Source organism: Gorilla gorilla, chromosome 12, assembly GCF_029281585.2.
Source record: "Gorilla gorilla gorilla isolate KB3781 chromosome 12, NHGRI_mGorGor1-v2.1_pri, whole genome shotgun sequence".
In the NCBI taxonomy this organism is placed as follows: domain Eukaryota; kingdom Metazoa; phylum Chordata; class Mammalia; order Primates; family Hominidae; genus Gorilla; species Gorilla gorilla.
Genome location: NC_073236.2, coordinates 34,371,016 through 34,388,288, shown reverse-complemented (window position 1 = coordinate 34,388,288; position 17,273 = coordinate 34,371,016).

The window sequence follows — 17,273 nt, the reverse complement described above, 5'->3', positions numbered from 1 at the left end:
AGGCATGTAGACTTTACAGAATTAGTCCAGGAAAGTGAGCAAAAAACAACAGAAAAACAACAACAACAAAAGCCCCACAGAAACAGCAGCAACAAACTGGCAACGACAACAAGCCCTGGAAGAGTGAGTGTCTGATTATCAGGGCTTCCAAATTATATTACCTAAAGAGCTCTAGTTTTTAAAGAAAAATTATGAGATCTGCAAAGAAATAAGAAAGTATTGCCTATGCACAGGAAAAAATCAGTCACTAGAAACTGTCCCTGAGACAGCCTTGATGTTAGATTTACTAGACAAAACCTTTAAATCAGCTGTTATGAATATGTTCCGTGAGCTAAAGGAAGCCATGTCTAAAAAAATTTTTTTAAGTATGTCAATCATGTCTCACCAAATACAGAATATCAATCTATCAGAAAGATAAAAAACCAACCAAATAGAAATTCTGGAGTTGGAAAATACAATACTTGAAGAAAAATTCACTAATACTAGCGGGGTCCAATAGCAGATTTAGGCTGGCAGGAGAAAGGATCAATGAACTTGAAGACAGGTTAACAGAGATGATTACGATTTAGTCTGAGGTATAGAAGGAAAAAAAGAAGAATGAACAAGCCCCAGAGACCTATGAGACACTGTCAAATGCACCAACATACATGTAAAGGGAGTACCAGAAAGAGAACAGGATAGGAACAGCTCCGGTCTACAGCTCCCAGCGTGAGCGACGCAGAAGACGGGTGATTTCTGCATTTCCATCTGAGGTACCGGGTTCATCTCACTAGGGAGTGCCAGACAGTGGGCGCAGGCCAGTGGGTGCGCGCACCGTGCACAAGCCGAAGCAGGGCGAGGCATTGCCTCACCTGGGAAGCGCAAGGGGTCAGGGAGTTCCCTTTCCGAGTCAAAGAAAGGGGTGACGGACGCACCTGGAAAATCGGGTCACTCCCACCCGAATATTGCGCTTTTCAGACCGGCTTAAAAAACGGCGCACCACGAGACTATATCCCACACCTGACTCGGAGGGTCCTACGCCCACGGAATCTCGCTGATTGCTAGCACAGCAGTCTGAGATCAAACTGCAAGGCGGCAGCGAGGCTGGGGGAGGGGCGCCCGCCATTGCCCAGGCTTGCTTAGGTAAACAAAGCAGCCGGGAAGCTCGAACTGGGTGGAGCCCACCACAGCTCAAGGAGGCTTGCCTGCCTCTGTAGGCTCCACCTCTGGGGGCAGGGCACAGACAAACAAAAAGACAGCAGTAACCTCTGCAGACTTAAATGTCCCTGTCTGACAGCTTTGAAGAGAGCAGTGGTTCTCCCAGCATGCAGCTGGAGATCTGAGAACGGGCAGACGGCCTCCTCAAGTGGGTCCCTGACCCCTGACCCCCGAGCAGCCTAACTGGGAGGCACCCCCCAGCAGGGGCACACTGACACCTCACACGGCAGGGTATTCCAACAGACCTGCAGCTGAGGGTCTTGTCTGTTAGAAGGAAAACTAACAAACAGAAAGGACATCCACACCGAAAACCCATCTGTACATCACCATCATCAAAGACCAAAGGTAGATAAAACCACAAAGATGGGGAAAAAACAGAACAGAAAAACTGGAAACTCTAAAAAGCAGAGCACCTCTCCTCCTCCAAAGGAACGCAGTTCCTCACCAGCAACGGAACAAAGCTGGATGGAGAATGACTTTGACGAGCTGAGAGAAGAAGGCTTCAGACGATCAAATTACTCTGAGCTACAGGAGGACATTCAAACCAAAGGCAAAGAAGTTGAAAACTTTGAAAAAAATTTAGAAGAATGTATAACTAGAATAACCAATACAGAGAAGTGCTTAAAGGAGCTGATGGAGCTGAAAACCAAGGCTCGAGAACTATGTGAAGAATGCAGAAGCCTCAGGAGCCGATGCGATCAACTGGAAGAAAGGGTGTCAGCAATGGAAGATGAAATGAATGAAATGAAGCGAGAAGGGAAGTCTAGAGAAAAAAGAATAAAAAGAAATGAGCAAAGCCTCCAAGAAATATGGGACTATGTGAAAAGACCAAATCTACATCTGATTGGTGTACCTGAAAGTGATGCGGAGAATGGAACCAAGTTGGAAAACACTCTGCAGGATATTATCCAGGAGAACTTCCCCAATCTAGCAAGGCAGGCCAACATTCAGATTCAGGAAATACAGAGAACGCCACAAAGATACTCCTCGAGAAGAGCAACTCCAAGACACATAATTGTCAGATTCACCAAAGTTGAAATGAAGGAAAAAATGTTAAGGGCAGCCAGAGAGAAAGGTCGGGTTACCCTCAAAGGGAAGCCCATCAGACTAACAGCGGATTTCTCGGCAGAAACCCTACAAGCCAGAAGAGAGTGGGGGCCAATATTCAACATTCTTAAAGAAAAGAATTTTCAACCCAGAATTTCATATCCTGCCAAACTAAGCTTCATAAGTGAAGGAGGAATAAAATACTTTACAGACAAGCAAATGCTGAGAGATTTTGTCACCACCAGGCCTGCCCTAAAAGAGCTCCTGAAGGAAGCGCTAAACATGGAAAGGAACAACCGGTACCAGCCGCTGCAAAATCATGCCAAAATGTAAAGACCATCGAGACTAGGAAGAAACTGCATCAACTAATGAGCAAAATCACCAGCTAACATCATAATGACAGGATCAAATTCACACATAACAATATTGACTTTAAATGTAAATGGACTAAATTCTCCAATTAAAAGACACAGACTGGCAAGTTGGATAAAGAGTCAAGACCCATCAGTGTGCTGTATTCAGGAAACCCATCTCACGTGCAGAGACACACATAGGCTCAAAATAAAAGGATGGAGGAAGATCTACCAAGCAAATGGAAAACAAAAAAAGGCAGGGGTTGCAATCCTAGTCTCTGATAAAACAGACTTTAAACCAACAAAGATCAAAAGAGACAAAGAAGGCCATTACATAATGGTAAAGGGATCAATTCAACAAGAAGAGCTAACTATCCTAAATATATATGCACCCAATACAGGAGCACCCAGATTCATAAAGCAAGTCCTGAGTGACCTACAAAGAGACTTAGACTCCCACACATTAATAATGGGAGACTTTAACACCCCACTGTCAACATTAGACAGATCAACGAGACAGAAAGTCAACAAGGATACCCAGGAATTGAACTCAGCTCTGCACCAAACGGACCTAATAGACATCTACAGAACTCTCCACCCCAAATCAACAGAATATACTTTTTTTCAGCACCACACCACACCTATTCCAAAATTGACCACATAGTTGTAAGTAAAGCTCTCCTCAGCAAATGTAAAAGAACAGAAATTATAACAAACTACCTCTCAGACCACAGTGCAATCAAACTAGAACTCAGGATTAAAAATCTCACTCAAAGCCGCTCAACTACATGGAAACTGAACAACCTGCTCCTGAACGACTACTGGGTACATAACGAAATGAAGGCAGAAATAAAGATGTTCTTTGAAACCAACGAGAACAAAGACACAACATACCAGAATCTCTGGGATGCATTCAAAGCAGTGTGTAGAGGGAAATTTATAGCACTAAATGCCCACAAGAGAAAGCAGGAAAGATCCAAAATTGACACCCTAACATCACAATTAAAAGAACTAGAAAAGCAAGAGCAAACACATTCAAAAGCTAGCAGAAGGCAAGAAATAACTAAAATCAGAGCAGAACTGAAGGAAATAGAGACACAAAAAACCCTTCAAAAAATCAATGAATCCAGAAGCTGGTTTTTTGAAAGGATCAACAAAATTGATAGACCGCTAGCAAGACTAATAAAGAAAAAAAGAGAGAAGAATCAAATAGACACAATAAAAAATGATAAAGGGGATATCACCACCGATCCCACAGAAATACAAACTACCATCAGAGAATACTACAAACACCTCTACGCAAATAAACTAGAAAATCTAGAAGAAATGGATACATTCCTCGACACATACACTCTCCCAAGACTAAACCAGGAAGAAGTTGAATCTCTGAATAGACCAATAACAGGAGCTGAAATTGTGGCAATAATCAATAGTTTACCAACCAAAAAGAGTCCAGGACCAGATGGATTCACAGCCGAATTCTACCAGAGGTACAAGGAGGAACTGGTACCATTGCTTCTGAAACTATTCCAATCAATAGAAAAAGAGGGAATCCTCCCTAACTCATTTTATGAGGCCAGCATCATTCTCATACCAAAGCCAGGCAGAGACACAACCAAAAAAGAGAATTTTAGACCAATATCCTTGATGAACATTGATGCAAAAATCCTCAATAAAATACTGGCAAACCGAATCCAGCAGCACATCAAAAAGCTTATCCACCATGATCAAGTGGGCTTCATCCCTGGGATGCAAGGCTGGTTCAATATACGCAAATCAATAAATGTAATCCAGCATATAAACAGAGCCAAAGACAAAAACCACGTGATTATCTCAATAGATGCAGAAAAGGCCTTTGACAAAATTCAACAACCCTTCATGCTAAAAACTCTCAATAAATTAGGTATTGATGGGACGTATTTCAAAATAATAAGAGCTATCTATGACAAACCCACAGCCAATATCATACTGAATGGGCAAAAACTGGAAGCATTCCCTTTGAAAACTGGCACAAGACAGGGATGCCCTCTCTCACCGCTCCTATTCAACATAGTGTTGGAAGTTCTGGCCAGGGCAATCAGGCAGGAGAAGGAAATAAAGGGTATTCAATTAGGAAAAGAGGAAGTCAAATTGTCCCTGTTTGCAGACGACATGATTGTTTATCTAGAAAACCCCATTGTCTCAGCCCAAAATCTCCTTAAGCTGATCAGCAACTTCAGCAAAGTCTCAGGATACAAAATCAATGTACAAAAATCACAAGCATTCTTATACACCAACAACAGACAGAGAGCCAAATCATGAGTGAACTCCCATTCACAATTGCTTCAAAGAGAATAAAATACCTAGGAATCCAACTTACAAGGGATGTGAAGGACCTCTTCAAGGAGAACTACAAACCACTGCTCAAGGAAATAAAAGAGGATACAAACAAATGGAAGAACATTCCATGCTCATGGGTAGGAAGAATCAATATCGTGAAAATGGCCATACTGCCCAAGGTCATTTACAGATTCAATGCCATCCCCATCAAGCTACCAATGACTTTCTTCACAGAATTGGAAAAAACTATTTAAAGTTCATATGGAACCAAAAAAGAGCCCGCATTGCCAAGTCAATCCTAAGCCAAAAGAACAAAGCTGGTGGCATCACACTACCTGACTTCAAACTATACTACAAGGCTACAGTAACAAAAACAGCATGGTACTGGTACCAAAACAGAGATATAGATCAACGGAACAGAACAGAGCCCTCAGAAATAACGCCGCATACCTACAACTATCTGATCTTTGACAAACCTGAGAAAAACAAGCAATGGGGAAAGGATTCCCTATTTAATAAATGGTGCTGGGAAAACTGGCTAGCCATATGTAGAAAGCGGAAACTGGATCCCTTCCTTACACCTTATACAAAAATCAATTCAAGATGGATTAAAGATTTAAACGTTAGACCTAAAACCATAAAAACCCTAGAAGAAAACCTAGGCATTACCATTCAGGACATAGGCGTGGGCAAGGACTTCATGTCCAAAACACCAAAAGCAATGGCAACAAAAGCCAAAATTGACAAATGGGATCTAATTAAACTAAAGAGCTTCTGCACAGCAAAAGAAACTACCATCAGAGTGAACAGGCAACCTACAACATGGGAGAAAATTTTCGCAACCTACTCATCTGACAAAGGGCTAATATCCAGAATCTACAATGAACTCAAACAAATTTACAAGAAAAAAACAAACAACCCCATCAAAAAGTGGGCGAAGGACATGAACAGACACTTCTCAAAAGAAGACATTTATGCAGCCAAAAAACACATGAAAAAATGCTCACCATCACTGGCCATCAGAGAAATGCAAATCAAAACCACTATGAGATATCATCTCACACCAGTTAGAATGGCAATCATTAAAAAGTCAGGAAACAACAGGTGCTGGAGAGGATGTGGAGAAATAGGAACACTTTTACACTGTTGGTGGGACTGTAAACTAGTTCAACCATTGTGGAAGTCAGTGTGGCTATTCCTCAGGGATCTAGAACTAGAAATACCATTTGACCCAGCCATCCCATTACTGGGTATATACCCAAAGGACTATAAATCATGCTGCTATAAAGACACATGTACACGTATGTTTATTGCGGCATTATTCTCAATAGCAAAGACTTGGAACCAACCCAAATGTCCAACAACGATAGACTGGATTAAGAAAATGTGGCACATATACACCATGGAATACTATGCAGCCATAAAAAATGATGAGTTCATGTCCTTTGTAGGGACGTGGATGAAATTGGAAACCATCATTCTCAGTAAACTATCGCAAGAACAAAAAACCAAACACCGCATATTCTCACTCATATGTGGGAATTGAACAATGAGATCACATGGACACAGGAAGGGGAATATCACACTCTGGGAACTGTTGTGGGGTGGGGGGAGGGGGGAGGGATAGCATTGGGAGATATACCTAATGCTAGATGACGAGTTAGTGGGTGCAGCGCACCAGCATGGCACATGTATACATATGTAACTAACCTGCACAATGTGCACATGTACCCTAAAACTTAAAGTATAATAAAAAAAAAAAAAGAGAACAGGAAGATAAGGGGGAAGAAAGAAATTGTATAAGTAGAGTCCAAAGAGTTTTCAAATTTTCTAGGAAAAAAAATATATCTATATATATATGTATATGTATATATTTGAGACAGAATCTCACTCTGTCACCCACGTGGGAGTGCGGTGGCGAGAGCTCAGCTTACTGCATCCTCTGCCTCCTGGGTTCAAGCAATTTTCCTGCCTCAGCCTCCCAAGTAGCTGGGATTACAGGTGTGCACCACAAGGCCCAGGTAGTTTTTGTATTTTTAGTAGAGACAGGGTTTCACCATGTTGGCCCAGCTGGTCTTGAACTCCTGACCTCAGGTAATTCACCTACCTCAGCCTCCCAAAGTGTTGGAATTACAGGCATGAGCCACCACGCCTGGCCAATTTTCTGAAAATATTGATCTATACATCCAAGAAGCTCAATGAATTCCAAGTTGGATTACTTAAAGGCTGGTCCTCACTCTAATGTGCTACTCTGCCTCCACCCTAAGAAGGATAAACTGAAAGAGATCCACACCAAGGTATATCATAGTCAAATTGTCAAAAACCAAAGACAATGGAATCTTTAAAGCAGCAAAAAAAAAAAAAAAAAAAACCACTTAATTGCATACAAGTTATCCTCAATAACAACTAACTTCTCATCAGAAATCATGGGGACCAGAAGACAGTGGAATGATGTAAGTACTGGAGGAAAAGGACTGTGAACCAAAAATTCTGTATCCAGAAAAACTGTCCTTCAAAAGTGAAGAAGAAATTAAGATATTCCCAGATAAACAAAAACAGAAAATTCATTACCAGTATATGTGCTCTACAAGAAATATGGGATTCTTTAAGACTGAAATGAAAGGAATGATCTCTAACATTTCTCTAATTTTATAGATATGAAAACTGAGGGGCAGGTAGAAGGAATCATCTTATAAATGATGGGATAAGAATTAGATCCTTGTTATAACCACACTGATGCAATCATTTCTTCATTCATCAAGTTAATTCCAAGAACATTGAAACATCTGACTCTAGAAGCCATCTTAGTATAAGCACAGACTTGCCTATGTCCTTGGGAGCAACATTGGGGAATAAATAATTATATTCAATGTGGTAAGTGTTAGAATAGCTTATACTGGCTGGGTGCGGTGGCTGACGCCTGTAATCCCAGCACTTTGGGAGGCTGAGGCGGGCAGATCACAAGGTCAGGAGTGTGAGACCAGCCTGGCCAATATGGCGAAACCCTGTCTCTACTAAAAATACAAAAATTAGCCAGGCGTGGTGGCGCATGCCTGTAGTCCCAGCTACTCGGGAAGCTGAGGCAGAAGACTCGCTTGAACCTGAGAGGCAGAGGTTGCAGTGAGCTGAGACCATGCCACTGCACTCCAGCCTGGGCGACAGAGTGAGACTCTGTCAAAAAAAAAAAAAAAAAAATAGCCTATACTAAGAGCTTTTCAACTTCCATTTCAAGATGATAGACTGAGCACATGTAGTTGTTTCCTTTTATTCCAAGTCTCTATACATTGCTCAGAATGATTTAAACAAATATATTTCTTCCCTATAAAACAATATAGGGAAAATCTGGTGAACTAAAACCACAATAAAAGGTGGAAAACAGGTGGGATCAGATTAAATATGGAAACCGTGCCAGAGGAGAGGACTGCCGCAAAAGGTGAGAGCAGCTCTAGGAATGCTTCAAACTCAGGACTTGTGAAGTGGGAACCGCAGGTGGTCCATGATCGACTGACCCTGACTGGTAGAGGCTCACAGAATAGACAGCCAGGAATGTTCACCTCAGGCCACACAGTGAGTCACAGAGGTGTCTTCCCATGGGCAGGATCAGTAAGAGGTGAACAACTGGGTGTGAGGCAAGACAAAGCCCCAGAGATTAACAGCTCCCAAGGATAACAGGAAGCTTCCACATCTGGAAGTTTCACCATTGGCTCATGCTGCCCAGCAGCACATCCCATCCCTTCATTCCACTTTACACAGGTACACCAAGTCATAGCTGCATGTCCTACACCTTTCTGCAAGCAGGCCACTTACGCTAACAAGGAATTTCAGATCCAAAGGTGAACTCACAGCCAAGAAAAGCCAAATATTTGAAAAAAGTGAGTATCATGATGGAAAGGACTGACAGCAAAAGGAGTTCATACCTGAAAAAATAGGGTTAATAAAGCATACAAACCTGGGCTTTAGGATAACTATAATCAGATATGAAAGGATATTGCATTGAAAAATCTAGATACCTTTGGAATTAGAAGCTTGACTATTAAAATTTAAAATAACTTATTTGATAGAGTGAGTAGCAGAAAGTATGTAGCTGAAAAATGTATTAATGATCTGGAATCAACCAGAATGCATTCCAAAATTAACAAGAGATGAAATACATAAAAAGAGAATAAACAGAATAGATGAAGTTCAAATAACCATCCAATGTGAATTCCAGAAGAAAAAAATAGAGAAAATGGACAAAAGAGAAACTCAAAGAAAGATTAGAGCTGGGCATGGTGGCTCATGCCTATAATCCCAGCACTTTGGGAGGCCAAGGTGGGAGGATCGCTTGTGGCCAGGAGTTCAAGACCAGCCTGGCCAACATATGAGACTCCCATCTCTACCAGAAATAAAAATAAAAGAACAATTTCTCAGAATTGAAGAAAGACATAGCTTTTCAGATTGAAAAAGCCCCCCAGTTGCCAAACAGAATAAGTGAAGAAAAGACTTTCATTTTGACACATACTGGTGACATTTCAGAGTACCAGGGATAAACAGAAAACCCAAGAAGAAAAAAAAAACACCCCAAAACAGATCACACACAAAAGAATTAGAATCACATTATCAGTAGGCTTTTTCTCAGCAATACTTGGTACAGAATGACAATAGAACAATATCTTCAAAGTTCAGGGGGATTTTCTTTAATTGAAGCATATTTACTATAATAATATGGACATATCTTTTTTTTTTTCTTTTTGAGACAAGGTCTCACTCTGTCGTCCAGGCTGGAGTGCAGTGGCACAATCATGGCTCACTGCAGCCTCCGCCTCCCTGGCCTCAGGTGATCCTCCCACCTCAGCCTTCAGAGTAAGCTGGGACTATAGGCACATGCCGCCACACCTGACTAATTTTTTAATATTTAGTACAGATGAGATCTTGCAATATTGCCCAGGCTGGTCTTGAACTCCTGGGCCCAAGTGATCCACTTGTGTTGGCTTCCCAAAGTACTGAGATTATAGGCATGAGCCACTGTGCCTGGCCTATGCACAGATCTTAAGTCCCCATTTTGATGAGGAAATAATTTTGAAATCTAAAATTCTACAGACAGCGACTCTCTCATTCAAAGGTGAGCGTAAAATGAAGAAATATTCAGATATAAAAAGACTCAAAGTTTATCATTTAACAGATACTTTATAGGCAAATTATTAGAAGAATCACTTCAGAAAAAAGAAAAAAACAAGAAAAATTAGTATGATTGTAACCATTAAAAGCAAAAAAAGTTGAATCTAAGTAAATGTTAATTGTAAAAATTTAATAATAATTTTAAATGAAAACCACAGATGATATCAACATGGGTGGAGTGGCAAAAATAAAAAGCATGCTAAGGTTCTTTTCTTATCAAGAAGAGGGTTTTTAAAATTTTTTTAGTTTTTTTGAGACAGAGTCTTGCTCTTTTTGCCCAGGCTGGAGTGTAACGTTATGATCTTGGCTCACTGCAACTTCTGCCTCCTGGGTTCAAGCGATTCTCCTGCCTCAGCCTCCCGAGTAGCTAGGATTATAGGTGCCTGCCACCATGCCTGGCTAATTTTTGTATCTTTAGTAGACAAGGTTTCACCATGTTGGCCAGGCTGGTCTTGAACTCCTGACCTCAGGTGATTTGCCTGCCTTGGCCTCCCAAAGTGCTGGGATTACAGGTGTGAGCTACCACGCCCGGCCAGGAAGAAGTTATTTTTAACAATATAAATGAGAAAAAAATAAGTTTAATTTGTATGGTAAAGAACATACAAACAAAATGTAGAACTACAAATAAAATATATAAATTCCAAATCATGCGAAAAATAATAGAACTTCAATTCCTGCAGCCCAATAAAAGTCAGGAAATTGGATAAAAGGATTTTTAAAAATGTATATAGTCTAGCCCTGTCATCCAGGCTGGCACAATCGTAGCTCACTGCAGCCTCAAATTCCTGGGCTCCAGCTATCCTCTTGCCTCAGCCTCCCAAGCAGCTGGTACTCCAGGCATGTGCTACCATGCCTGGCTTTTTATTTTATTTTATTTTTTATTTTTATTTGTAGAGACTGAGTCTCAATATGTTGCCTAGGCTGGTATCAAACTCTTAACCTCAAGTGATCCTCTGACTTCAGCCTTCTGAATAGCTGGGATTGCAGGTGCAAGCCACTGCACCTGCTGAGACAACACACTTTCTGATTTTGAATTATACTACAAAGCTATAGTAATCAATACAGTATGGTACTGGCATAAAAACAGAAAAATAGATCCATAAAACAGAATAAGGATCCCAGAAATAAACCCATGCATATATGATCAACTTATCTTCAACAAAGCACCAAGAATACAGAATAGGGAAACGACAGTCTCTTCAATCAATGGTATGGAGAAAACTGGATAGCCACATGAAAAAGAATAAAATTGGACCCTATCTTACACTATGCACAAAAGTCAACTGAAAATGGATTAGACTTAAATGTAAGACCTGAAACCGTAAAACTCCTAGAAGAATGATTTTTTGGATATGACATCCAAAGCATGAGTAACAAAAGCAAAAACAAGTGGGACTGCATCAAACTAAAAAGCTTCTGCATAGCAAAGGAAACAATCAACAAACTGAAAAGGCCACAGTAGAAAATATTTGCAATATTTTGTATACAATAAGGGGTTAATATCCAAAATATATAAGGGACTCATATGACTCAATATTAGAAAAACAAATAACCTGATTTAAAACTGGGCAAAAGACCTGAATAGACATTTCTCCAAAGAAGACATAACAATGGCCAATATGTATATTAAAAGGTGTTCAATATCACTAATCATCAAGAAAACTGCAAATAAAATCCACAATGAGATATCACCTCACACCTGTTAGAATGTCTAATGTCAGAAAGTCAAAAGATAGCAAGTGGTTGTGAGGATATGAAGAAACAGGAACCCTTATATACTGCTGGTGGGGATACAGACTGCTACAGTCATTATGAAAAACAGTGCGTTTCCAATTGCATGGCTTAAAAAATAGGAACACAGTATGCAGGTTCCTCAAAAAATTAAGAATAGAACTATCATATGATCTAACAGTCTCACTTCTGAGTATGTATCTGAAGGAAATAGAAGCAGGATCTTGAAGAGATGGCTGCCCTGCTATGTTCACTCCAGCATTATTCACAATAGTCAAGATATGGAAACAACCTAAGTGTCCATTGATAGGTGAATGGATAAAGAAAATGTTATATATATGTATTTATTTTTCAGCCTTAAAAAAAGGAAATCCCGTCATTTACAACAACATGGTTGAACCCGGAGGACATTATGCCAAATGAAATAAGCCAGACACAAAAAAGCTGAACTCATAGAAACAGAGTAGAAGGGTGGTTACTAGGAGATGGTGGTGGGGAAAATGGGGAGATGTTGATCAAAGGGCACAAACTTTCAGTTATAAGATGAGTAAGTTCTGAAGACCTAAATGTATAACATGGCCACTATAGTTAATAATAATAAGGTATTGTAATCCAGTCTACCATTGTTGGACATTTGGGTTGGTTCCAAGTCTTTGCTATTGTGAATAATGCCGCAATAAACATACGTGCGCATGTGTCTTTATAGCAGCATGATTTATAGTCCTTTGGGTATATACCCAGTAATGGGATGGCTGGGTCAAATGGTATTTCCAGTTCTAGATCCCTGAGGAATTGCCACACTGACTTCCACAATGGTTGAACTAGTTTACAGTCCCACCAACAGTGTAAAAGTGTTCCTATTTCTCCACATCCTCTCCAGCACCTGTTGTTTCCTGACTTTTTAATGATTGCCATTCTAACTGGTGTGAGATGGTATCTCATTGTGGTTTTGATTTGCATTTCTCTGATGGCCAGTGATGGTGAGCATTTTTTCATGTGTTTTTTGGCTGCATAAATGTCTTATTTTGAGAAGTGTCTGTTCACGTCCTTCGCCCACTTTTTGATGGGGTTGTTTGTTTTTTTCTTGTAAATTTGTTTGAGTTCATTGTAGATTCTGGATATTAGCCCTTTGTCAGATGAGTAGGTTGCAAAAATTTTCTCCCATGTTGTAGGTTGCCTGTTCACTCTGATGGTAGTTTCTTTTGCTGTGCAGAAGCTCTTTAGTTTAATTAGATCCCATTTGTCAATTTTGGCTTTTGTTGCCATTGCTTTTGGTGTTTTAGACATGAAGTCCTTGCCCATGCCTATGTCCTGAATGGTAATGCCTAGGTTTTCTTCTAGGGTTTTTATGGTTTTAGGTCTAACGTTTAAGTCTTTAATCCATCTTGAATTGATTTTTGTATAAGGTGTAAGGAAGGGATCCAGTTTCCGCTTTCTACATATGGCTAGCCAGTTTTCCCAGCACCATTTATTAAATAGGGAATCCTTTCCCCATTGCTTGTTTTTCTCAGGTTTGTCAAAGATTAGATAGTTGTAGGTATGCGGCGTTATTTCTGAGGGCTCTGTTCTGTTCCATTGATCTATATCTCTGTGGCACATATACACCATGGAATACTATGCAGCCATAAAAAATAATGAGTTCATGTCCTTTGTAGGGACATGGATGAAATTGGAAACCATCATTCTCAGTAAACTATCACAAGAACAAAAAACCAAACACCGCATATTCTCACTCATAGGTGGGAATTGAACAATGAGATCACATGGACACAGGAAAGGGAATATCACACTCTGGGGACTGTTGTGGGGTGGGGGGAGGGGGGAGGGATAGCATCGGGAGATATACCTAATGCTAGATGACCAGTTAGTGGGTGCAGTGCACCAGCATGGCACATGTATACATATGTAACTAACCTGCACAATGTGCACATGTACCCTAAAACTTAAAGTATAATTAAAAAAAAAGAATAATAAGGTATTGTATACTTGAAATTTGCTAGGATAGTGGATCTTAAATGTTCTCACCCCACCTCCAAAATGGTAACTATATGAGATGATGGATATGTTAATTAGCTTGATTATGGTAATCACTTCACAATATATACATATATCATACATACATTTATCAAAACATTATATCGTATACCTTAAGTATATACAATTTTATCTGTCAATCATAGCTCAACAGAGCAGAATGAAGTAAAGACACACACACACATATATATACACACACACACATATATATACACACATATATATATATATTTTTTTTTTTGAGTCAGAGTCTTGCTCTGTTGGTCAGGCTGGAGTGCAGTGGCATGATCTCGGCTCACTGCAACCTCTGTCTCCTGGGTTCAAGCGATTCTCCTGTCTCAGCCTCCTGAGTAGCTGGGCTTGCAGGCGCCCGCCACCACATCCAGCTAATTTTTGTATTTTTAGTAGAGACCGGGTTTCACCATGTTGGCCAGGCTAGTCTCGAAATCCTGATCCCAGGTGATCCTCCTGCCTCGGCCTCCCGAAGTCCTAGGATTACAGGTGTGAGTCACCACGCCTGGCCACATGTCTTTTTTAAAGCCATAAAGGAGAGATTGATAAATTTGATTACACAGGATTTTTTAAAAAGCTTCTGTGTGACAAAAGATACCATGAATAAAACTAAGAAGCAAGATAATAGATGGGAAGTAGAGACTTTCAACACATATAACAGAATGGAGTGATGGTGAAACTTACAAAACACTTACTCCTACAATCAATAAGAAAAGCACAGATAGCTCGCAGTGAGTGTCCAAGATCACATACGGAGAAATCAATCCAATCACTTATGGGGTCAATAAGCATGAGAATAAACTTTGCAAGAGCCTGGGAAGTGCAAATTAAGACAGCAGAAAGACACCAACAAAATACAACTTGGTTGGATGGTGAAATGGTGAAAGGGTACAACATTTCAGTTAGAAAACTTTTCCACTGCCGGGCAAGGTGGCACAGGCCTGTAATCCCAGCACTTTGGGAGGCTGAGACAGCAGGATCACTTAAGCCCAGGAGTTCAAGTCCAATCTGGGCAACATAGGGAGACCTTGTCTCTACAGAAAAATTAAAAAATTGACCAGGTGTGGTGGCCTGTGCCTGTGGTCCCAGCTACTTGGGAGGCTGAGGTGGGAGGATCGCCTGAGCCCAGGAGATTGAGGCTGCAGAGAGCTATGATCATGCCACTGCACTCCAGCCTGGATGGCAGAGTGAGACCCTGTTCAAAACAAAATAAAAACAAACAAAAAAGAAATCAATTACACAAAAACATTGGAGGCATTATCTACTAAAATTTAAACTATTCATACACTATTGCCCACCAGTGTCTACTCCAGAAAGTCACTCACTGCTTGCAAGAATGACCTGGCAGCAATTCTTGTGACAGGAAAGCACTTGGAAACAAACTTTATATTTTTACCAGTAGGAAAGTGGTTATATCAACCATGGTTTATCCATATTATAGAACATTGTGCTGTGATTCCAAGGAATAAGTTTTTATTTTTTGATTTTTTTACTTTATTTTGTTTGGAACTAGGGTCTCACTCTGTCACCCAGACTGGAGTGCAGTGGCGTGATTATAGCTCACTACAGCCTCCGCCTCCTGGGCTCATGCAATCCTCCCATCTCAGCCTCCCAAGTAGCTGGGACAACAGGTGGGCACCACCACATCCGGCTAATTTTTTAAATTTTTTGTAGAGACAGGATCTTGCTGTGTTGCTCAGGCTGGTCCTGAACTCCTTGGGCTCAAGCAATCCTCCTACTTCAGCCTCCCAAAAGTTGGGATGACAGGTGTGAGCCACTGCATCCAGCCCAAGGAATATGTTATCATTATGTTTCTGACATACAGGATGTAGCATACAGTAAATGTCATGAATATAAAAATACATAAAATAATGTGTGTGTGTGTTGGTATATGAATGGCAAATGGTCCAGGAGGGTAAGAGAAGTGACCCTGGGAAAGGACTGGGATGGGGATGTGATTGGGAGGACTTGAACATTTCACTGGCATGTGGGGACTTTTTTTTTTTTTAACAATGAGAATGAGCTTACATATTGGTTAAAAAGCCAAAAACAGTTGCTTTGGGAAACAGTGGTGGCTCCTCAAAAACTTAAACACAGAAGGACTGTATGAGCCAGCGATTCCACACCTACATATATACCCAAGGGAATTGGAAACACTTCCACACACAATTTGTACACAAATGTTGATGGAAGAATTATTTATAATGGCCCCAAGGTAGAAATGAATATTATTTGATCCTTAAAAAGGAATGAAATACTGATTCAGGCTACATCATGATGAGCCTTGAAAACGTTATGCTAAGAGAAGGAAACTAGTCACCAAAGGCCATATATGCACTATTCCATCCATATGAAATGTCTACAATAGGCAAATCCAGAAACAGAAAGTAGGTTAGTGGGTTTCAGGGGCTGGGGAGAGGCAGAAATGGGGAGAGACAACTAAAGGGTACGGAGTTTCTTTTTAGGGTGAGGAAAATATCCTGAAATTAATTATGCGGATAGTTGCACAACTTTATGAATAGAATACTAAAAACCATTGAACTGTGCATTTAAAAAAGATGAATATTATGATAATGTGAGTTAATCTCAATTAAAAAGTTATCCAAAACAAAACCTCTCCAAAATAGACAAAGAAGCGCTAGTGGGGAAAAAAGAGGAAGGCGATATTAGCCCTGGCAGCAGGAACAGCTGAAGAGGAGATGCCTTTTGAGCTGGTCCTACAGGGAGAGTTTGGAAGGCAGAGGGGAATGGATGCCGGTCTTCCAGACAGCAGGCGCGGCACATGCAGAGATGGCAAAGGCAAGGTGTGCTGGGGGAGCTACGAGGAGGTGAGGAGGTCGGATTGGCCCAAGCTAAAGCCGGGGGGGAGAGGCGAGAGGGAAGCGAGATGGGCCTGCCCTAGGAGCGCTCTACCGGCTGCGTGAGTGGCGGTGCCCGTGCCATCCCTGGGGCTGCAGGAGGTCTGATCTGCCAGGGCCTCGGCCAGCCAGCAACTCACAGTGCTTGTAAGGCAGGCTGGGAGAGAGGCAGGCTGCGGCTAAGTTTCGCTTTCCTAGAAGCCTGAGATCACAGGTTCCCTTGATGTGAGGTCACTGGAGTAAAACAATGGAGGAAGCGTGTAATGAGTCATTATCACAGGGGCAGAATACACGCAATAAAAAGAAAGTAGAACTGCAACCAGGGATCTTTAGCGTCCTGTAAGCGGAGGCCTGCCCGGGCTGGCTCCAGGGACCTGCTACGGGGCTTTCCTGCAGATATGGGAAAATTCCCTTGTCCAGACTTTCACATCAGGCTTTCTGTTAGATCAATTGGAGAGGGAAGGGGGAGACCGGGTCCACCATGTCACCTGCCCCTGGAGCCCATCGCACACAGGGCCCCAGCGTGCTGTCCTCATGAGGCCTCGCCAGCATTACTCCCTGATGG